General features: G+C 50.5%; 1 protein-coding gene across 4 annotated transcripts in view; it reads left to right on the top strand.

Moving 5' to 3' along the window:
- Smad3 (SMAD family member 3) overlaps positions 1-23,930 on the top strand; it is a 126,980-nt gene that overhangs the window by 512 nt on the left and 102,538 nt on the right. Inside the window, exon 2 of one of the 4 annotated variants that reach the window (XM_087560571.1) lies at positions 15,406-15,601. The exons of the other annotated variants lie outside the window; for them this stretch is intronic. The gene's annotated coding sequence lies outside the window, so the exon portion shown is untranslated. The remainder of the gene's footprint in view (positions 1-15,405; positions 15,602-23,930) is intronic. 4 annotated transcript variants of the gene reach the window in all.

Here is a 23,930-nt window from a genome sequence, read left to right as displayed (position 1 = left end):
GTGTGTGTGTGTGTGTGTGTGTGTGTGTGTGTGTGTGTGTGTGTGTGTGTGTGTGTGTGTGTGTGTGTGTGTTGGATAAGGAGGGAGGGTGGGAGGGTGTGTGTGTGTGTGTGTGTGTGTGTGTGTGTGTGTGTGTGTGTGTATGTGTGTGTGTTCGCGCGCGCCTGTAGGGGACGGAGAGTGGGTGGAGGGACCCCAAACAAAACCTTCGGATTTGTCCAGGCTCAGAGCCCAGGCTTCCGTGCGGCATTTTGGCTTCTAGACCTTAACGATCGCCAGCTGCCTCTGGGCAGCGGGGATGCTTCTGAGCTTGGCCCCCTAACTCTCGGGGCTTCGGGCTCCAAGTGGAGGCCCCGCTTTGTTCGGCTCTGCCGGCCGAGCCCCTCCTCCTCCGCCGCCTCCCGCCCCGGGCTCCTGGAGGTGGTGGCGTGTGTCCCTTTCTTTTCTTCAGCTCTGTTCCCCCATTTCTTTTCCTCGTCTACAGGAATGCAGTCGGTACAGCTGTGGGTGAGGAGCGGGAGCCCGTTGATTGACAGATTCCTTCTTCGCTCTTTCTTTGCCTTGGGATTAGCATTTTTACTGAGTATTTTTAGATTTGGTTGTGCCAGCCTCCCGCCCCCTGTGCACGCATGCACGCACGCACTTAGTTAGAGAGCAGAGCACCGACTTTGAAGCGGGAGAAACAAGTGGCAGAAAGTAGGGGCTTTCCCTCTTCCCACCCCACCCCTGCTGGTTTGCGATCTTTTAAATCCAGGGTATTCTGGTGCCTAGAATCGAGCAGGCAGCTCCAGGCAGATAACAAAACACCCTAGGGCTGGCCTCCCATCGGCCCTGCATTCCTGTAGAGCCTCTTTTCCCAAAGCGCTTTGCCATCTGTCCTGACCTCCTTTATCCTTCCCATCGGGCTAGAGGAGTCGGGCGGGAGCTCACAGATGGCTGATGGAAGGGGTCAGTGACTTCGCTCCCAAGGCCTTCTAGAGCATAGTCGCGTCTGGGCAATGGGGTGAGAGCACTTTAGTCTTCTGGTTTTGTTTTGTTTTTTCCTTCTCAGACACCTTTAAAGACTGATTCCAGATGAGGGGCAGGTGGGAATGTTTGGGGACGTCCCTGGCTGCAGAGGGATGGGGGGAGGGCTCCCAGGACCTACACTAGTAGAGGTCATCACTGTTCTGGGTCCTGGTAGCTTCCATCCTTGGCCACCTGCTCAAGGCAGCTGTGTATGGGCTGCCAGCCCTGATAGTAAGGCACAAAACAATGTCTGTCCACAGGGACCTAGGGTTGGCCTTCCTTGGAAATAAACACCACATATGGTGGGAATGCCGACTTAAAAAAAAAAAAAGAAACCAAACAAAAATAAAAGTCTTATCAACTCCAAACCTGAGTGGGTGGATCCTACTGAAGAGGGAAGGCTGTGTGTTGTCTGCTCGGCCTCTGAGCCTCTGCCAGCCGGCTTCAGGGGACCTGGTGTGATGTGGTGGTTTTCTCCGGTTTCCCCTTCTCCTTTATCGTTTCGATGGAGCAGGATGGTTGAGTTTCATAGGGCTCTGTCAGATCTGGAGACGCAGCCTTTTCCCAATCTGCCTGGGTGCACCCAGCCCAAGCGCTTTCTGTTCTGAGCCCTCCTCCAGAGCTATCAACTACGAAGCTGCAGAGTGTTTCACAATTTACAAGGCACGAACGTGCCTGGAGGACAACAGAACCGGGACACAGAAAAGGCACGGAGGTCTAGAACGATCTTGCTTTCAAAGTGACAGAACTTAGAGAGGCAAAGCATTCGACTAGATCTGGCGTACCCTTTCTCCCAGGTTGTTTTGTCCGGGGTGGGTAGTAGATCTCTTCTGCCTGCAAGGCTCTTGGTTAATCTTTGGGCTGGGGGCAGCTTGGAGGAGAGGCTGTGCCTTCCTCACCGGCAGGTAAAAGTTAGTGTGGTACTGAGAGTTCAGGCTAATGCCTGTGCTCCCAGCCTCCTAGGACTGGGTACCTTCAGCCTGGGCCTAGGAGGCCAGGTAAGGAAGCGGGGTGTTCATTCGTTGGCTCTTTGGCTGCAACCGATGACCGAACCCAGGGCTTCCTGCATGTTAGGCAAGCCCTCTGCTGCTGACCTACCCTCCCAGGCCTGGGATTCTTTTCTTTCATCTTTTCTCAACTAGTGAGACCCAGTTGCTTGGGTGGATCCAGACAAAGGTGGATTTCCATCCCTGGATTTTGTGCCCACGCCTCTGGGTCACCCTGTCTCCCTTGGCAACAGCTGCTGCTGTTTTGGCCATGGGCAGAAAGCTAAAGGCCACGTCTTGGGGAGGCGACTAGTTGGCTTCCTGCTGGTGCGATCCCTGTGTCTGCTAAGCCCAGGGCTTGTGTGTTGCTTGTCACATTGCTGCCTTTGAGAACTAGGGCTTTGGAAAGCAGACAAAGGAAAGTGTGTGACTTAGTCACCCGCTTCGTGTGGGGCGGGACACTGGGTGCCTTAGTACATTCTGTCAAATCTGGAGCTGGTCTTTGAGGACTCTCTGTCTGAGATGTGAAACAGACATCTTGAGCAGCAGTGGCACCTTTTGGCTATGGTAGCTATCTGCCCCATGCTGGCTTCTTTTTCCCAGCTTTAGGCACATTCAGTGACCAGGGGAACTGGAGTGATACAGGCTTGCTTCCCTTCACAGAGAGGCGGTGTGGGAGTTTCGCTTTACTCCACAGAGCAGTGAGCGGGGCATCTCAGATCTGGCAGGGGTGGGGCAGAGCCATGCCAACAGCCCACTCCCCCCTGCTTGAGCATCTGAGAGGAGACACAGGTGTCTCCCTCTCCAGTTCCTAAAGGAAAGCTGAAGCACCCGCCTTTGAGAGAGACAGGTCAGCGCAGCGGTTAGCCTTCACTGGATCAAGCAGAAGGTCTCTCTGGTTTAGAAGGGATCTTGGTTACAGAGCACCAAGTCCAGAGGGAAAATCAAGAGGTGAAGTAGGTTTTACAGGAAGCACTCCTCCCTCCTTTGTTCACTCCCTTTGTAGTATGACCTCCTCCTGGGGCCTCCAGGGACTTTGTTAGACTACCCTCAACTAGTGGAGAGAGGAAAAGTATCTTTACTTGTAATAGCTTCTGGGGACAGAAATACCAAGGCTGTAGATAATGCCTGATAGGTCTCAGGCCAATCACCGTGGTGTAAACCGTTGGCAACAAGCCTCCTCTTAGCATGTAACCCATCACGACGGAGGTGAGGGTTGGGGGATGGGGAGAGTGTGTGTGTGTGTGTGTGTGTGTGTGTGTGTGTGTGTAGGCGCTGCAGAACAGCAGATAGCTGACTAGAGGGCTGACCAGAGTCAGTAGTCTCTGGTTGCAGGAACTTTGACCTTTGCTGCTTGGTCCCAGGGCAGAATGTTTGCATCCATATTTTCTGCAGACAGCCTTTTACTCTCAGTTTCTAATCAGGGAATATAGGACTGTTTCTTGTGTACTCAGTGATATTACCCAGACTCATGAGATATGGTCTCTGCCCCGGTGTTATTCGCCCTAGAGAGGGATGCAGAGATATGTTTGAGAAGATGGGGGGTTTTGGAGGTTGGCAGTGCTGTGGGGAAGGTGAGTGTGATACGTGCTTTACCGTGAAGCACAGCAGCAGAATAGCAAACAGTGGCAGCCACCTGCTTTCTCTGGGGAAGATAAATCCTACCCAAGCCCTGGAGTTCAGGTCCCTGCCTGGATTTAAAATCATCTGTACTGTATCACTGTGCTGATTGATTGATTGATTGACTGTGTGCACGTGTGGCTCCAGGAGTGTTTGCAGATGTACTGGGGAGATTGTTTGTACGTGTGTGTGTGTGTGTGTGTGTGTGTGTGTGTGTGTGTGTGTGTGTGTGTGTGTGTGTTTGCCCTGTGTCCTCGTTCATCACTTTGATGGTGGGACTTATTCACTTATCAAGTGCTTGCCGAGCTGGCAGGAGCTGGGCACCCGCTCTCAAGGAACTCAGCACCAGGACAGAGGTGGAACAGTGCTCTGGGTGGGACCAGCATGTGTGTGTGGGAGGTTGGTGTGTGCTGGATACCTGGTTGGGGTGATGGTCGGAGGAGTTTGGACTGTATGGAGCTCCTGGGAACTTGGCCTTTGGTTTATTACTATTAGTGTATGTTCATTGTACAAACCAGACTTCTTCGTGACATTTTAGAGTCTTGTATTTTGCTCATACTTACCGCCCCTTACACCCTGCTCTCTCATCCGGTGCTGGTTTCCTTATAGTCCCTCTTCTAGTTTCATGTCTTACACATATTTTTAAAAACTCTAGATTCTGCATATGTCAAAAGGCGCACTATGTCTCAATGTGATTTTTGCTTAACATTGTCATCCCCAGTTCTACCCATTCTCCTTGAAACATTTCCCCCACCCTCTGTGCGTGCGTGCGTGCGTGCGTGCGTGCGTGCGTGCGTGCGTGTGTGTGTGTGTCTGTCTGTCTGTCTGTCTGTCTGTCTGTCTGCGTGTTATGTGTCTGTGTTTGTGTGAGCGTGTGCTTGTTCGTGTGTTGGGACCTGAGGACAGTTGTCTTGCATGACACTTTTATCTGCTGGGCTTTTGCCAAGCACACAGCTGCTGTGACTCTCTTACCTGTCACTTGCACAGAAGGGCCTATGAGCTGAGTGCTGTCTAGGACCCAACTCTAAAGTGTTTTCTCTTTGAAGTAAAGGGCAACTTAGCGTGGTGACAAACCTGAAATTCAGGTTTTCTCAGTGGGAGCAGGAACTCTAGCAGGGGCCTGTGGGCGCTCACCTTAACTTTTGGTATGACTTGGCTTTTCATGTCTCTCATGACATGCTGGGGGAAAAATTCCATTAACCCCAGTTTCTGAAAAGACATTAGAACCTTTACTAGGTTCTTTTAGAAGTCTTTGCAAGGACGTAAACACTTTAAAGTGCTTTGTTTATTTATGTGCATGTGTGTATATGCATGTGAGTGCAATGTTCACAGGGATCAGAAGGGAAGTCACCCCCAGATAGAGTGACAGTCAGTTGTGAGACATCCCACCTGCTGCTGGAGTCTGATCCCCATCTTCTGTTAGAGCAACATGCGCTCTTAATGGCCTAGCTATCTTTCTACCATCTCAAAAAGTTATTTTTACTTTGTTTGTGAGTGAGGGTACATGCGTACCATAGCTTATATGTTAAGGTCAGATGATGACTTCTGAGAGTTCGTTCTCTCTACTGTGAATTACAGGCATTGAACTTGGGCCATCAGGTACATGGTAAGAGAGTTTACCTGCTGAAACATCTTGAAGGTCCTGGACATAAACATTTAAATGACCATTTTAATGACAGAAAAAAAATGGATGAGTGGAATCATCGTTTAGTTTTGATGAGACTTGCAAGAGGTTGATGACAATGGAGAGAATTAGGTTTGAGCTTATCACATCAGGACTCTAATTAAAATGAGTTTTTGAAAAATAAATATTGGTTTAATAATGCAAACTTGCAATTGCTGCTGTATTATAATGGAAATAAAATTAACAGAATTTGATGGACTGAATGACTATTAATTTCCACCCATTAATTTATTAGGCGAATTTAATGCCATCTGGTGCTCTGCACAGCTATTATTCTTGGTGTGCCTCGGTGGAATAAATAGGGCTGGGCGGGGCTTGCTCATTTGAAATGAGACTATATTCTCTTATGGTATCCCCCTGGCTCTTGGTCTCCCAGAAGCCCTCTCTTAGAGTCAAATTTCCAAGGTGGAAAGCAACAGGATCTTGAATATTTAGTTAATGTCTGTTCCGATCTCCTTTTCTGTACTGACTGATGTATTAACTGTCTTTCTTGTTATTGTACAAAAAGATCCCTACAAAAGCAGCGTAAAAGGGAGGAAGGGCTTAATTTGACTTGCAGCTCAGGTGACAGTTTATCAAGGAAGCAGGAGTTTGGAGTGACTGGTCACGTGACATCCGCCTCAGGAAACAGAGCGAGATGGATGCTGCTTCTCACTTTATTTAGTCCAGGACACCTGCTGCCCACAGTTAGAGTGGGTCCCCTCAACTCAGTGAACCCAACTGAGAAATTCCCTTACAGACATACCCAGAGCTTTGTTTTCATGGTAATTCTAAATTTCATCACCTTGACAATCAAGACTAACTATGACAGCAGTTAAACACACACACACACACACACACACAAAAACCCCAAGGATAAACCCCATTTGTTTTCCCTAAATCATGTCTGATAGTCTTGGTGGATACAAGGCTGCTCATGGGGTAGGAGGTAAGGGGCAGTTTAGCATCTCCATCTTCCCTCAAGCACAGGGGTTCCTAGAAACAGTAACAAATTGGCCTGGGGAGCTTTTTATTTATTACTTATTTGTGTGTATGTATGTGTGGGGTACCATGTGCCACAGGATGCACATGTATGTCAGAGTACAGTGTGAGTGAACCAGTTATTTCCTTTTACCACTTAGGTCCTGGGGATCAAACTCGGGCTTTCAGGCTTGGTGGCAAATGCCTTTGCTCCCTGAGCTCACTCCCCAGTCCAGGAGTGTGGTTTCTGCAACAAAGAAGTGTCTAGGAGGCCTTGTCTAGTTTGTTATTGTTTCCTTTAGTATACTGTGCAGGTGTTCACTCCCTGCCCTGGGTGACAGGGACATGATGAGGAAGAGGGCTAATTCCTCTGGTTCCCTCAGTACCTTCCTACCTGCCAGCTGGTCAAACACGGGAGCTGTAAGACGTTGTGTGTGTTTATCTCCAGATAATTTGTAAATAGAATTTGCTTGGTGCTAAGAAACCAGTCCCCTCAAACTCTGAAATAGATTAACTGCTAACAAAGTCAGTCTCTCTCTCTCCTCTCTCTCTCTCTCTCTCTCTCTCTCTCTCTCTCTCTCTCTCTCTTTCTCTCTCTCTCTCTTTCTCTCTCTGTCTATCTCTCTGTGCGTGTGTGTGTATGTATTGAGAGAGAAAATGTACACATTATTCTGTGTTGACTTCCTTAACAGTGTGAGAAATATCGTATCTGCAGGACAAGTGGCTCTGTCCTCAGTGGCATGTCTGAGGCCCCTGCTGCGAACAACTGCCTGCCACAGTAGCACACTGGTACACACACGATGTTTTGACAGGGAGACTCAGTTTAAACTGAAAACACAGTAGAAGCCATTAATTAAGAAGCTTGGCTAATTCTGGACGCAGCTAAAAGTTTGTTTAGCAGACTCCATAAATGCTATCAAAGAAGACTTCCTTAATGCACTGGGTCAGAGCTTGCTTTGGAAGCAGGCATGACAGACATAGGGGGGTGGGGTTCTAAACCTCGCTCTGTTTTTGATTCTCTGTGTGATCTGGGGGCAGGTCACTTAATTTCTCTGCCTCTCAGTTGTTCTCAGCTGGTAGATAGTCTAGGTAGCAAGTTCTGGAGGAGGGCTCCCAGGACTCTGCTTTGATTTTCATATAAGCATTCTAGAAATTTCTGAAGCCATTTAAGAATTGTACTGTCTTTGTTCTGGGGGGTGGTGGTGGTCGGGCATGTGCCACAGGTGCAGAAGTGGAGGTCGGAGGACCACTTGTCGGTTGTATGGATCCCTGGTTGTCAGGAACTGGGTGGACAGGCTTGGTGTCAGGCACCAATTACCCACTGAACCATCTCACTAGCCCCGATTTAGAGGTTCTTTTTTTGGCGTACAACTGGCTCATTAATTGAATCACGAATCTTCTTTAATTATCATCAGTCCGGTGCCAATTAATTTATAAAGTGAGTAAACAGCTCTGTGGCTCAGTCTTTAATTTTGTTGTCCTCTCCCCTTGCACTCCCGGCCCCCTCGCCACCCTCGTCTAAATCGGCAAACCTGAACTACAAAGGCGTGTAAAAATACCCGATGTGAGGATGAAGCCTGGAGACCGTGTGTCTTCAGATGCAGCGAGGGGTTTGCCTTCCTTTGTTGCTATTTTTGGCTATTCTTGGAGCAGGAAGTTGACTTTAATGACCACAGATGCCTAAAAACGGTTAACTACAAGAGGTGGGCATTCTAGCAGATACCTGTGGAAATGTTTGCTCATGTCAGTGTTTACCCAAGAAGCTTCCTTTATTTATTTTCAAGTGTCTAAACAAAGACAGACACTACCTCCAATTACGCAAGCAGAGGGAGCTTACAAGTGTGAGCCCCGTCTAGGAAATGGAAAACGAGTTTCTTTGAGTTCATTCTTTTTCTGTGTCCCAAGGCTTTCCCCACTCGCATCTGGCAAGTTCTCTGTGCTCCACTGGGCGTTTGTTTGGGGCGAGTACTGTTTAGAAAGCAGCATACAGGTTTGCCTTGGAAACCAGTTACCCATCTGACTGCTCCAGCTGCCAAGCTCTGTATTGCCCATTCCTGAGCCAATTGTGGCCCAGAGGGGCCCTGGTGTGTGTGTGTGTGTGTGTGTGTGTGTGTGGTATGTGTGGTATGTGTGTGTGGTATGTGTGTGCGTGTGTGTGTGTATGTGTGGTATGTGTGTGCATGCGTGTGTGTGTGTGTGTGTGTGTGTGTGTGTGTGTGTGTATGTGTATGTATGTATGTGGTGTTTAAAAGCTTTTGACAACTTTTGACAATACTATTGCTTTTTGGGTGTGTGTTTTTTAAAGGTCTGTTTTGACGCTGTCACAGCTCAAAAATGCCAAAAGGCATTTTTTCCTTAAAAAATCACCTCTGGGCTGAGCCCAAATGGAGTAATGGATCCAGAAAGAGCTCTTTTTTTCCTTCTTTTCTTTTCTTTTCCTTTCTTTTTCTTTCCTTTCCTTTCCTTCCTTTCCCTTTCCTTTCCTTTCCTTCCTTTCCTTTTCTCTTCTAACTCTGTCTCTTTTTCTTTCCTTCTTTTTTTCTCCCCAGCTACAAGTGTCAGACCGAGTGCTAAGGCAGACAGAACACTGGATGTATCTGCTCCCATGCCTCTCTTAGCTTGCCCAGGCCCTGACTCAAGGTGGACTGCCACTCTCTGTTCCCTAATGTGTTTGTCACATATCACCTGTGGAGTGGGAGAGGAAGCCAGGACATTATAACAAAGCAGAGAGGAGGTAGCCTTGGTCATATCTTTTGCTCAGTTCTGCCGTATGAAAAATGGGAGTAGCACTACCAACCTCACATAAGCGTGAGCTAAGATGGCGCGGGTACCTAGTCCATGTGTGCAGCTCATAGTAGGTGCTCAGTAAACACACCTTTTCTTTCTCAAGAAGGACATTTGGTGATGGCACCAGCAGGGCACCCTGGAGATCCCTGGTCTCATAGCCCCCCATCTGGAAGAATGGCAATTCATGTAAGGCAAGGATCTTTTTCCAATACTTGTACCCCCAAAGTGCCCAGCCATGCCACTTATTGGCTGGGGTTCTTGAGGACTATTAGAAAAATAATTGATGTTCTTCAGGTGCCCTCCACTCTGTCCCCCTTACCCCTCCCCCTACTCTAGGGTCATTTAAAACATTGTTTGGCTGACTAAAAATAATAGCATTGAAAACAAACTCTGATGAATCAGTGCTCTGGGTGGGGGATGGGTGAGATCCCCAAGTAGAGCCCTGTGACTCACAGTTTGTGACTGATAGCTGCCTCTAAGTGTGTGCTGTTTATTGTTGCTGGTGTTTTCTTGGGGACAGGGTTGGAATGCTGTCCTCCTGAAGTTTTACCAGCAGCTGGCTTGGCTGTTGCCAGAAGCTCGGGGCTACAAAATGACCTGGATATGGGCCCTGGAGCCTTTGGCTGCTTACCAGGCTGTGGAGAAGGGGTTCATGCTTGGAGAACAGGGTTTAGCTCTCCTACTTGCATGTACAGGGTCAAGGGACAGGGCTGTGTCAGGCCTGCATCACCTCTTCCAGGTCCAACATCTAAGGGCGGACTTTCCTACAGACAGCAGGTGTACTCACAGGCACAAACAGGACACAAGGTGCAAGAGGATCAGGCAGAGAATTGCCTAGAATGTGAAGTGCAGTATGAAACATAACCATGGTGTGTGTGAGGCCCCTAAAGTGTAGGGTGTCCCTAGACTGACCCAGGGCTGGCTCACCTGGGTCTCTGCATTGGGAACCAAGGTGTCGGAGAATTTTAAGCTCATACCTGGGCTTCTGGGTTGTGTTAAGGCATTTCCCAAGGTGGGACACCGGGAGCTATTCTGGTCTAGTCTATTCCTATGCTCTCTTCTGGAGCATGCCATGTAGCACACAGGCTTGCCTGTGTTTAACCTGTGTTAGCAGCAGGGCCTATTACAGCACCACGAGCTCAGCAAAATGACCCTGGCTATTCCCATCCCACTGCACCAGGGACCGGATTGTGGAGAAATCTCTAGGAGTTGATTTTCCTTACCTGGAACCTAGGCTGGTGTGGTTCAAGTGGTGCTGATTACACTGTCCAGCTTGAGGGTCGACAGGGAGCCTGGCCCCTAAGTGTGCATTTGATTTTGGAGAACTGACTTCGTGTTGGGCCTCACAAGTCACAGAGATGAAGTCCTGTCTGTGAACTGTCCAGAGGCATAGAGGGGTCCTTGAGAGAGACAGCCTGGTTAAGGTCATGGAGTGTTGTTTTAGAGCCTAGAGGGAGAGCAGCCATTCTCTGATCATCAGAAGGTTTCATAGAAGAGATAATGCTCTAGCTGGCCATCATGGAGGCAGAAGAGGCTGGGAGTCGGGTAGGAGACTGTGTAGAGTGCAGGCCAGACAGCGTGGAGAGGGCTAGTGTCTGGGAGAGTCAGGGCAGCTCAGGGTGGCTACAGTGAGGAAATGGGAGAGGCCAGAGAGTCGGGAAGGATGGTGCCAAGCAGTTGGGTCAGCCAAGCTCGGTGTCTGGACCTTCCTCTGTAAATGTCCAGGAGATTTGAAAGCAGAGGAGTGGTGTCTAAAGCCACTGTTCACCTCCTCTCCCACCCAGGCCTTGAGGCCAGTAACAGCAGGTTTACAGCCTGAGTTATCCAGGTCAGAGACGTAATCCTTGCACTGCCATGTGGACAGCTCTAGGCTATGTCTGGAGCAGGTTGAAATGGTGTTTTGCCCGTCAGTAGCAAAGGCGCCTTGTTCAGCCAGGAGGCTCCGGAGCAAGCATTCAGGTAATCAGCCATGACTCATGTCATAGGTTCCTTGGGAAATGAGGGGGAATGTTCCGGAACTCTGTGGATGCTCGTTCTCCCTAAAGAGAGGCCATAAGACAGGATCCTGACCCCTGTGGGTCTCCCCAGGCCTGGCACAGAGTTCTTATACTGACTGCCTCTGGACAGTGTACCGCATGTTAATGGCTATCTAGGTCAGGTTTCCGATTCCAGAGCACAATGCAGCCAGCCTGCATAGCTGCACTCCACGGCAGACTCAGAGAATGCTATCGGCGAATCAGAAACAGGCTCTGTGTCTTAATGAGTCAGATAAGCAGGCCTGGTGGTACACAGCTACAGTCCCAGTACTCAGGAGATCCAGGCAGGAGATTGTAAGCTCCAGGCCAACCTGGATTACATGGTAAGGTCCTGGCTAAAAACCAAAGGGTGGTGGTGGTGAGATGTTTGAGTTGGTAGGGATGCTTCTGCCAAGACTCGCACACAGCCTGAGCTCTGTCCCTGGAACCTTCATGGTGGAGGGCTCCTAGAAGCTGTCCTCTGACTGCTACACCCATTTCTGCACATAAACATACAAAATAAACAAAAGCAAGAGAGCGACATACTCGTTTAAACATACAGAACTCTTGTCTCCTCTCTGGACAGCACCTGTAAATTACCTTACCTGTGGAGAGGCCCTTGTTATTCTTGCTAATCTAAGTTGATACGTAAGTTCTTTTTCTTCTTTAGATAAGCTTTTGTGTCTGTGAACTCCACCCCCCCCCCTTTTTTTTGTGAACGTATGGCATTGCTAGAAATCTGGGTGCGACCAGGGGTAACCTATGGCTGTGTAGTACCCTGAGTTCAAATCTTAGATTCTTCACGTGAGGTAAGTGGTGACCGTACAGTGCCTTCCTGTCCTCACGAGTAGAGAGGAATGGTGCCTCTGCTGCAGGCTTATGGAAGAAGCTCATGTGCTGTGTGGAGCTGTTTGCAAGAAGCAACACAGTGGCTGTGTCACCTGCCACGACTTTGTGATGCGCAGTTCTTCAGGTTTCCAGGTTCACACCCAGATTCTCACGGGGACCTCGGAGAACCATGAGCAGTCCACACACCGATAGGAGTCTATACTCAGGGCTGTTGTGCGTCCATGCCTCTGTCCTAGAGGGTAGCTGAGCCGTCCATCTTGCTGCTGTCAGAGATGGCCCGGTTGGCAGTGCAGGCCTCTGGCAGGCACAAGCTGAGCCTCCCCTGAGGTGATTCTGTTGTGTGGTGTACAGATGAGGGCCAGCTGCAGGCCGTGGCAGTGTGAGGGTTTGGCCACCTGTGTCTAGTTGGTTGTTTGCAGCACTCTGAATAGGTGGGTCACAGTGTTCACGTGGGGTGGCTGAAGCCTAGAGGGTCGGTGGCAGGATTTGGAGTTGGGGTGGCTGAGGCGTGCCCCTAGTGCCTGTCATTTTCTTACTGCCAAGACGGAAGCCGCATTAGGGAAGACTGGTTTATTTTGGCTCCGGGTTTAATCAGAGGGTGTGTCCCACTGTGATGGAGAGGATGGGGCGGCTTGGGTTTGGTCTGTGGTGGTAAGAGCTTGCAGCCTGGCTTGCTCACACCTTGGTGGATCAGGAAGCATGGTCCAGCCAGAAGCAGGGTCAGGCCGTAGTCCTCAAAGGCCCACGCTGCCGTGATTTATCTCTACCAGTCAGGCCTATAGCTCCCCAAACCGCACCTCCACCCAAAGAGAGGAGCGGGTGTCCAGACACAGGCAGCCCATGGGGACACTTCAGATCCAAGCAGGATCACTGCTGCTGTCTGTGCCCTGCCCCATGGTCACCAAGAGGAACAGCCCATGCATCCTGATAGGAAAAGCCGTGAGATAACATGAGAAAATTCGGATCAGACTCCTTAGGAAAGTTGTATGTCTCAAGAAAAGGGGTGGGCAGAGAATGGGTTTACGCCTCTTTCTAGAGTTGGGGTGGCTTTGTATGTGGTTCGTTAAACCATTCTGGATATTTCTCCTATTTTTTTTAAAGACTTAAAAAAATGATTTTATGTGTGTAGGTGTTTTGCCCGTGTGAGTGTTTGCACATCACATGCGTGCCGGGTGCCTGCGGCTGAGAAGACAGTATCAGAGCCCCTGGAACTGAGTTATACATGGCTGTGAGCCCCCAATGTGAGCCCTGGGAGCTGAACCTTGGCCCTCTGCGAGAGCAGCCAGTGCTCTTAATAGTTGAGCCATTTCTGCAGGCCCGACTCTGGGTATTCCTAAGAGTGCAGTGTGGCTTGCCATTAATAATTACAGCCAGATAGTGGTCAGATCTGAGAGAGTGGTCATCCTGAGTCACTCATCTCTGCACAGTGACTGTGATATCTGACCACGGTCACTGGGAGAATTGTACCAGCCCGTTCCCATAGTATTGCTCAGAGTGACTGGGACGTAATCCCTGCCAGCCTGGGTTCTGAGGTGAGTTGGCAGCACGATATTAAAACAGGCCCAGACCCTAACCTTGTGTAGTGAGGTGAATGCTAGGGCAGGGCTGGCTGAGTTAGGGCTCTGCTGCTAGGGGTGCTGAATAGAAGAAACCGAGTGGAGGAAGAGGGCTCAGGGATCATGGAGGGAGGGTGAGAAGTAGGGGTATCTGACCAGGCCCTGTCCTTTCTAAACCCCCACTTAACTGTCCCTGGATGACATTTAGTGGCCTGGAGCAGAGTTGTCTAACAGGGACAAAGAGCACCTCTGCTCCATTGTAGCCTTAGAAGTGCTGGTTATTGGCTGCAACTGGTGGAAGTTTAGTGGCTCATCCTTCTGCTCCAGAATTTTGGAAGGTGCTGAGGAAGGAGTTAAAAATAACAGCAAGTATGCCTTTTCTTTCTCTCCGAGTTAAGTATGAGGACTGCCAGGCTTGTGGAGCAAGCACGTGGTCCAGATTAATGAAGGCCTGTGCCAGTGGAGTCCAGTACAAGATGTGGGGGAGCACAGCAAGGTTTCCCTTCTCCCTCCTCCCCTTCCCTCCTCCCTCCTCCCTCCTCTTCTTCCTCCCACTCTCCCCTGCACCTCAGCATTTGGTTTTGCCATTGTCTAAAGTTCATCTTCCTTCTTCTCTTGCTCTAAAGAATTTACTGGAAATCCAGGGACAGCCTCGAGCACTCTGAACTCTTAAACTGTTGCACAGGCACAGCCTGGACTTCTAAGCTCTTAGGAATGCAGCTGAGGTGACAGGAACAGTAGTAACAGGATGAGAAAAGCAAGATGCCTGCTTGGAAGATGTCAGTGAGTTCTGAGGTGTCCCCTGTCTGCCTTGACGACTCTGTGGCATCTCATGGAAGGGTTTCCTCTCCCGCTCGGTCACCTACACACACATGTATGGGCTGAGTATAGACGCAGATAGTGATTAGTTATATCCTGGCTCACTGGAGATTTGGCATAGCGTTGATGACGAGGCTAGGCTGATATCATGCTGGTCCTCAGAGAATATTAAGCTGAGGCCTTTGGCTCCTGTGCTCAGGCCCTGCAGTTACCCCAGGGCCCCTCCTCCCTCTGGTCCACTTCCTACTCAGCACTGCAGCCAGGCCTCGCCATCAGGATGCTTTTGGCTGAGGCTATCCTGAATCCCATCGAACAACTTCTGCAATATGGAACCTCACCGTCTCCTCCAGATGTGGAGGTTCACACCCCAGACGGACTGGGGAACCCTCATCTTTCCACCTTTCCCTCTTCAGCTCACTGGCCTTCAGTCTTGTCCTCATGTGGCTAGATCACAGATGGACACAGTTGTTTAAAACATTAAAAAACAAAACAAAAAACAAAACCCAACATGAACAGCCCCAGGGGCCTCTCCCCTAGGGGCCTCTCCCCAGGGGCCTCTGTCCTGGAAAGAATCCAGATGTGTCATTGGCCTGTCATGTTACACGCAGTCAATGGCAGCTATAGTGGATTGTCAGCAGGCTTGGGCCCAGTAGGGTGCTTAGTGTGGCACTAGGCACTTCTTAATTAATACCTATTGACTCCAAGTCTCCAGGAGTGGGGCTCTGGGCTCATCCAGGTGTGGACAGCATGGCAAAGAACTCATGTGCTTGGTCCCATCTCCTGTCCTTGCTGTCTGGGGGGAGGTGAAAATAACTGTGCTCAGACCACCTAGCAGGCAGCCGATGGCGGCCCGGAGCATACTGGCAGCTTTAGTTGTGTGTGAAGGAGAAAGAAAGTCAACCGGAGGGGACCTCTGGGCCTCTGAGTACGGTGCCCAAAGGCTATGCGCTTTTTTGTGACCCAAAGCCACACCCACAGGTCCCCTAAGGCAGTTCAGATCTCTGTCTTCAGCAGTCGCTCATCAGCAGTCGCTCATCAGCACACTTCCCTCCGAGGAAGGTAACACCTGCCCTTGCGTTTGCAGTGGGGCGAGATACCACACCCAGTGTTTCCTTCTGCAGGGAAGCAGTTGTCTAGAGATTCCTAAGGGATTCCAGAGTTCTCTGCGCTCCAAGCTGTGTCCCACTGGTCTCCAACTGCGCCATCTCCTAAAAGCCTACCCACGAAGATGTAAAACTCTGTAAATGTGGCATTGGGAAAACCAGCTCTGGCCCGGCATACCCGGTCTCTACCGTATCCTGTAGGAGCGCTCTGTAGGTGAGGAGTGTCCTGGGTCTTTTTACAGTGCACATGGTCTGGTCTTTAGGTCAGCTGGTGACCTTGGTCCAGCTCGTTGCAAACTGTCTGTCCCTGTCCCTAGCCCTTACCGTTTACTTTCCTTTTGATCTAGTTGTCAAATGTTTCAAGCTGATTCAAGATGGTTGAAGTTTGCCTCCCTTTTTTCTTGCTTAACCGAGTAGCTGTTTTGGTTCTGACTCTCTGCTTTCTCTCGTGCTCTTCTTTTTCTTGTGCGTCCGTGTGCAGATGTGAGTACTGTCGCCATGGTGCGTGCGTGTGCCTGTGGAGGATAGACCTAGATCTTCCTGCTTTGGCCTTTCCCCTATTTTTTAAGACATGGTCTCTCACTAAACCTGGACTCACCTGTTCAACTAGATTGGTTGACCAGTGAGCCTCCTCCCCTTCCCTACCTCCCCAAGAGCCACCGTTTCTACCTCTCAGTGCTGGGATTAGAGGTGTGCCTCTGGGCCTGTCTTCATGTGGGTGTTGGGGATCTGAACTCAGGTCCTTATATTTGGGAGGTGAACATTTCAACTCCCGAGCCATTTCCCTGGTCCCTCTGATTGTTTAAAGTTACTGATCCCGTAAACGGAGGCTGCTGGGGTGGAATATGGAAAGGGAGTTGTCTTACTGCCCAGTCCTTTTGAGCTTGGGTCTGGGACCCTAGCAGCTACTTTCCTTGAAAACTCTCAATCCCAGGAGCCTGCTGGTCAACCTGGCAGTGAATCCCAGCTAGGCTGCCCCAGCATGAGACCAGTTCTGTTGTAGAAGTGGTTCTGACGTTACCAGTGCAGGCTTACCTCACACAGTACACTGTCATGTGGGGAGCTGTGCCCCGCAGGGGCCCCCAACTCTTGACGTGACTAATCTGTGGATCATCGGCTTCACATGTTTACTGTTGCCAGTTGAGGGGCAGGCAGTGTAGCTGTAGTCCCATATCTCTGTGGGCTGCACGGTTGCCTTACTGGGGGTCCTGTGGGAAGTGGTTACCGGTAGGAAGAAGGTGGGATAACAGCACTGTTCGCAGAAGGGCTTTGCTTCAGGCAGCTTTTGAACATCATCGTTTGGCCCCTGCCCTTTTCCTTTTTCCTATGTGCTTTAACTTCGGTGATAGGAATCGAGGAACCATCGTCAGCTGGGCATCGTTCTGCCCAGCTGGGCTGAGTCACGAGCCTAAATCACACTTCTCTCTCTGGGTTTCATTTGTGACCACTGTGGGGATGACTTCCAGGCCCGCCGTTCCTCAGAGTGCCAGGGCCTCAGCTCTGGCTGCTGTCTTGGCGTCTCTGCAAACATCTGTGCAACACCTGAACCTGAGCGGGTACCACTTCTCAGTCCACCATCTCCTCCACCTGCTGCAGCCTTTACCACATGGTCCAACTAAGCTCGAAGAGAGTAGACAGACAAAATGAAATGCAGAGGGCCTGTGATGTCTGGAGGTGACGACCCACAACCGTAATCCCCACATTGGAGGTGGAGGCAGGAGATCAAGGTCGTCCTCAGTTCTGTAGCCATTGGAGGACACAGGAAACCTTGCCACAAATAGAATGGAAACAGGACTCTAGTGACCACTTCTGCTGGTGGACACTGGCTCTGGGACTCTGGGGATGCCACCTTGACACCCTGCCTGCTGCTCTTCTCAGCTATGTGATGACAGGCTTAAAGAGAGACTCTCAGAAAGTCTGTGGCCATCCTGTTATTTTACAGCTGGCTTCTTGCCTATCTCTATACATGCATTTTCCTGGGAGATGAATGAATGTAGCTCATTGTAATTTCCCACCTCCAGAGGCAGTCCATTCCTCCGAGGCCTTGTTTGACGGTATCACGGTCATTCTTTATTACAGCCTATCGTCAGTGGTGTTGCTGGCGGTGACTGGGAGCTTCAGCTCTTCCATGAGTTAGAAAGCCTTTGTCATAGTTAGGGTTTCTATTGCTGTGATAAAACACCATAAAAAAAAAAGGCAACTTGGGGTTGGGGATTTAGCTCAGTGGTAGAGCGCTTGCCTAGCAAGCGCAAGGCCCTGGGTTCGGTCCCCAGCTCTGAGAAAAAAAAAAAAAAAAAAAAGGCAACTTGAGGAATGAAGGGCTTATTTCAGCTTACAGTTCTATACCGCAGCAGGACCCCCAGGCAGGAACCTGGGTGCAGGAGCTGGCCCACTTCTCACGGCTTGCTCAGTCAGCTTTCTTATAGAACCCAGGACCATCAGTGAGCTGGGCCCTCCCACATCAGTCATCAATCAAGAAAATGCACCACCAGCCAACCTGTTGGGAACATTTTTCTCAATTGAGATCCCTTCCTCCGAAATGAATCTCGCTTTTGTCAGGTTGACATAAAAAACTAGCCAGCACATCTGTAACCATCTTGCCTTCCCAGAGCTGCCCCCGGCGAAATAAAGCCTCACCTGGACATCTATGCCAGGCTGGGAGAAACCAGGCCACAAGCTAAGAGGGATTTGCGTCGAGCTCCAAGCTCGGGTTTCCTGTGCTGCATGGCACCAGCTGCACTGCAAACGCTCTGTCATAAAAACACAGGAAGGAAGGCAAATGCGTTCTCACAGGTTGGTTAGAGTTTCTGAAACCCACAATCAGCCTCTCTCATTCTTGAGAGGCCAGAATCCACAGTTGGCTCTGGTCTCTCGGTCCGGCTGCAGCTTCACAGAGCACCCTTTCAAAACTGGCATAGACTCGTTCTGCTAATGGCTTTTCTTAGGAACCTCGGCCAGCCGCAGGGCCACCACGGCTGAGGATTCCGGTGGTGACAGCGGTGTTTCAAAAGCTCACTGCCTTTGCCTTCAGGCATCCTAAGTGAAGGAGATGAAGTCTTTCGATTAGGTAGCTGGAGGGTGACCTCCAAAGGCATCCAGTAAGTACATGGCTGACCTGTCCCTTCCACACTGTTCCGTCCCCTTGTTGTGCCCCCGTCTGTTCCCTTCAGGAAAGAGACTTAGAGATCGGGCTCTTGTGTGGCAGCTTTGTGACCCTGAGTGAGTCACTTGGCTACCCCAACCCCTGGCCTCCCTGTCAGTAAACTGAAGGCGTAGGGCTTTAAAATTTCCTCTGTCTTCAAGGTCAAATTCTTGCGCTTGCATTCAAAGAAATGACAGTTATTCATTCTGAGAGTTTCAGAATCACGATATAATCTCTCTGGGGCTAGAAATTGGGGCCCATAGTTGAAGGCAGGATGGAAAGAAGTTTGGGGTTCAAAGTATTGTGTGGAGTTGAGACTCTTGGATCCTTGTGACTCACCTTTGGTCGTTTGGGCCACTGTGGAAGGTTTTTTTTTTTTTTTTTTTTGCCTTGGCTTCTGTCTTCGTTACTTTCTCATTGCTGTGACAAAACGCTTGCTCGGCAAGCAGCGGCCTAAGGAAAGAAGGGTCTATTCTGCTTTGTGGTTTGAGGGTGCAGTCTGTCGTGGCCAGGAAGAAATGGTGGCGGGAGCATGAGGCAGTGGGTCACTTTGCAAATGTAGCTCGGAAGCGGGGGTGGGGGTGTGGGGGAGGGGGACGCAGAGCGAGAGCGAGCTGAATGCTTGTGTCCACCCGGCTTTCTCTTCGCTCAGCCTGGGCTCCTGGCCTATGGGACAGCCTTGCCCACAGCTAGAGTGGCCTTCGCATTTCAGCTAACTGAACCCAGAAGCTCCCTCACAGAGGTACCCAGTGGCTGTTCTCCTGGGTGATTCTTGCTCCTGTGATGTTGGTAATCGGTACTAACCATGGAGGCTGCTGTATGGGTCCCCCGACCACTTGCTTCAGAATTGCCGCAGGTGGAGCTGAGCACTTTTCTGCAGTCGCTAGGTGGTGACTGCAGCTGGGACTGAGAGCCACAGCTGCCGGCGCTTATGTAAAGCTGTGGTTTGGTGTGACAGGCATGTGTGTTCTGGGTGGAAAGTGATGGTGGTCGGCTACAAAAATAAAGCACACGCACTAAGGAGCGAGGCATCCCGGGCCTGGGCTGTTCAGATTCGGTCATCAGCTGGCAGCCTGGTTGTCTCAGCCTCTCTGGGTTCGGTGGTTTCTCAAGAGCTTTGAGGTAGTGGAACCATCTGCACTTGGTTATTTCTGCTCAGGAAACAGAGGACGGGGGGTGGGGCCAGGGGTGGAGCAGGAATGCATTGAACAGGCCATGACACACACCCACACTTGGTTCATGGGACCGCGGCCTCAGCCAATGCTGGCATCCCTCAGTGCCAGATCCTTGGCCGTGCCCTGGTGGATTCTGGGAGCTGTGAAAGGATGGAGAAGTGGGTGTTGCTCCCTGGTTCTTTGGCCAAAGGGTTCCTGTCCTCGGTGGAGAGGGACTGCTACTATGTAGCACTCTAAGAAATCCGTTGGGATGCGGAGTGGGTGTCAAAACATCGAGGGTGGCTGGGTTGGCGTCTCTGGTTCAGAGGAAGGGACAGGGTTGTTTCCTGGAAGGAAGGCAAAAGCGAGTATTCAGTTAGTGTGGCATGAGCCACAGGGGGTCAGCGAATGTGCCGACTTGTATTGAAGGTTCTTAGAGCTGAGTGGTAGACGAGGAGCTTTGCGAAGGCAGACTCTGGGATACAGGTGCTGGCAGTTGGGCCGGGCTATGCCGTTCTTCATTCAGGGTCGAGAAATCAGGCAGTTAAATAACTAGCAAGCTGAGGAAGGTGCTTAGAGAAACGGACAGTGTGCTCTTCCTCCCTGAAGAGCTCAGCGGTACTGCAGGTTTTAGCATGTGGCTCTCAACCCGTGGTAATGAGGACTTCCTGTGCCACAGTCGCACAGTGAATGCCCTTGGGACTGGGAAGTCACTGGTACTAGTTAGGGACAGGGACATGGAAGGATGGGAACTAAGCCAGCAAGTGACACACGTGGCCCATCTTCTGCCTCCTGGTATAATGCTATCTGTGTCTGGAAGCTGCCTTGGTGGACACTCATTGGCAGCCAGCTTTAACGTGAGGTTTTGTTCCCAAGCACTTTCCCTGGCTTCAGGAATAATTTTCTTCGCATGGGATTAATTCTCTGCTGGGAACTGGGGTTTGTCCTTTGAGCTAGTTGGTGATCAACTGTAAATGCAGCCTATGGGTTGGTCATTCTGGGTGTTGCCAAGGCTGTCATTTCTATGTGGGTGATGATTCCAGGTTTCCCGGTCATGAGCTGAGTGTAACAAGGGCAGATAAAAAAGCCACATACAGAGCAAAGTACATCCTTCTAAAGGTAGGCAGCAGGGTGTGGTGTGTGTGTGTGTGTGTGTGTGTGTGTGTGTGTTTATAAAAAGCCCATATTTTCTGGGCAGCAGAAGCAAAGTTTCCAGTAAACATCTCTGCCCTTGTTACTTTACCTTTTAATTTTGTGTTTATGGTCTGTGCTTCGAGATTGCATGCTCCAGGGCCAGCTCTGCCCGAACCCAGTTGAGCAAGCCACCTTTGCAGCTTGTGGAACGGAGCTCTTGGCCTTGCTATAGTTCAGCTGATTGACAGCTCCAGCCATTTTTGCCCAGTTCATGGGGGAAGAATCAAGCTCAAAAGCTCAAGGTGGAGGGAGAGGCCACGCATGTGTTGACTTGGCCCCATAGATCACCTTTATTGGCAAGAGGAAACCTGCTGTGTGTAGCTATGCCCCAGGCCTGGTTTTCTGGGTTCTCGGTTTGAGGTTTGCTTCTATTGGCTGTGGGAACCCCATCCTGTGGTTCTAGGGGCCTGTGTTTGAGGCCCCACAGTGTTAGCCTGTGCTAAGTAGCTCTTGGTTGTTCTACAGCTCTTCTCAGGGTAAACGGGTGGGTGTGCAGGGGTTGGGGTAGTCTGCTGTGGACTCAGATCCATGAGGTGAGGACAGGGATGTCACTGCAGGTATAAAAACAGGATGATGGACGTGGGCAAACAGAGAGCTCAGGGATAGCAGAACCATCCAGGGACCATGTTGGGGAGGGATGGGAGCAGAGAAGAGGAGACACCGGTGCCTTGCTGCCTTGCTGCCTTGCTGCCTTGCAGGCCACTTTAGTTTGGCCCTGCTAGGAAGACTATTTTCAGATGTTGTCTCCCAATGAAGAGGGATGAAGGGGAGGGCACCCTTGCTCTCTGTCCCAATGGAGGGAGTGGCTGTGTTCTGCAAGAAGGGAGCAGCTTCCTGGCAAAGACAGGGCTCACCTCTGACCTTTGTTGGGGTGACTTTTCTCTAACAGAGATTGTCCAGTGAGCCCAGAAGGGAAGGGGCCCCCACACTTGAACCTGCTTTCTCCGGAAAAGTGGCTTTTTAAAAAGTGTTATGTGTGGGGCTGGGGTGTGCTACTTTTGGACTATTCTAAAGAAGCAAGCTGGGAGCCCAGGCTTGGAGAGAAACACCTTGGAAAACCAAACCCTCACTCTTCTCCTCGGCTGCTGTCCTGGGGACCACCCCGTCTGCGTTGCATTTTTTAAAAGGTGTAATCCTTTTCTTTCTTTATGATTATCTTTGTGATTGGGAACTGGTAGAAAACAAGCCAGGTGGCCTGGGTGGCCTTTGTCTTCAGCCCTGGAAGGGCAGGTGTAGGCATGCACTATGGGGTGCAGTGCACTGGCCCCTTAACATAATGTCTTCCATAGTGCCCTGGATGCAGTAGGGCAAGTGACCAGGGTGACCTACTGACCTGTCTGTGGCTGTCCCTTCAGGTCCACATTCTTTGATGGCAGGGTTTCCTTAAGAAATAAATGTACTGGCTGTATGTTTTGTCTCAGAAAACCATGGATCTCTTAACACCTGGCACTAGACTAGGGGAAGTACCAGCCACATTTCCATCATCTGTTATAAAGCTATCTTCCATGCCTAATTCCTTTTAGTCTAAAGAGTTCCTGAAAGTAGGTGCTAGTGCAGATGAGAATGTGTGTGTGTGTGTGTGTGTGTGTGTGTGTGTGTGTGTGTGTTGTGTGGAGTGTGTGGGGTGTGGGCATATAGCTGTTCGGTGGTAGACGTTCATCCCTGACTGGGGGCTGTGGATAAAAGGGTCCTTGGTACAAGCAGCCAACGGTGTCTGTTGTTGAGGGCTATGCTCTTCCGTAGGGCTGGCTGTAGGCACTCGGTCTCACATGGGAGCCTGGGTTGAGGTAGAGGCAATCTCAAGTTGGTGAAGCCCCACCCCAAGGAGATCATAGCAAGCCCCATTGGGGGCTTCTGGAGGCAGGGTGGGATTCAGGACTTGGAGCCTCTCCCAGGGAGAGAAACAGCATCTGGTGTCTACTTGTGTAAGACACCCATCTTTGCCACTGGGTAGCTGATGGCTCTGAGGGCAGTCTTGTGCCTCCTTCTACCTTCCCCCTCCCTCAAAATTTGTGGTGAGCCCTGTTACAGACTCCTGGCCCCTCTCTGCATTTCTTACCACTCCCACCCCATCCTCCCCTCCCTACCTCTGACCTCTCTCTGCCTTAGACTCCTCCAGTCCCTCCCCTCCCTCCCCTTCCCTTCCTTCCACAAGAGGGGACTTACCCTGTTTACTTTCTTGTTCAGAATGACTGTGTTTGTTCCCTTGTCTAGTTAGACTCTGTTGGTGACAGACTGAGAAGCTGAGTCCCGTGGGGTGTGTCCAGGGACTTGTCCGAGATCGTGTGGAGAGTTCATAGTAGTGTCAACGTTAGGAATAGCTCTTTGACTCGTATGTCTGACTTTTTAATTGCTCAGCTTTGTACAAGGCCGAGTGTTGGATGTTTTTCTTCTGGAGCAATCCCAGGTAGGCTGGGCACTGACACACCAAAGGTGGTGTGGTTTGTCATCTGGATAGCTTACAGGAGTGTGGTGCCTCCAGCAGCTGCACCCCTGAAGAGTCCATCTTAGCATGGGTGGCAACACAGAATCCGTATTCCTGGAGCTCGTGCACAGTGTGCAGGCAGCTCCTCTGAAGAGCCCCCTCCAAGCAGTTATTTCCTGCTTTCAGTATCCTGAGGAGGAGTCTGTGAGTCTTTGTGAGTTGGTCATGGATGTTCTGAGCCTCCCTTGATGCTGGTGGAGGCAATGTTTCAATCCAGAAGAAATAGCCGCTAATACTAACTCCATTTTCTTGGTAGTTGGCAGACTGGCAAATGGTCATTATCGCCAGAGCAGCCAGCGTCCCGCATGGTAAAAACCACGTAGCAAGGGGTAAGTGCGAGGGGCTTGTAAGGACAGGTAGGAGGTGGCACTGGGGTGTACTCTCTGATGCTGGCCTAGAGAGCCTGGTTGTCTTCATGTGCATAGGGCACGTGTGAGCCAGGAGCTGAGCGGTTCCACTCAAGACCAAAGTCAGAAAGAATATGTAATTGTATCTGGCAGTCCTCAAGGCTCTCTGCTTCAGGCTCCTCCTTAAAGCCAGCCTCTAAGTTTCTCAGGCAAATCAGCTT

This window comes from Rattus norvegicus, chromosome 8, assembly GCF_021556685.1.
Source record: "Rattus norvegicus strain SHRSP/BbbUtx chromosome 8, alternate assembly SHRSP_T2T, whole genome shotgun sequence".
NCBI classification, from domain to species: Eukaryota; Metazoa; Chordata; class Mammalia; order Rodentia; family Muridae; genus Rattus; species Rattus norvegicus.
This window is presented reverse-complemented; position numbering and strand designations above follow the sequence as displayed.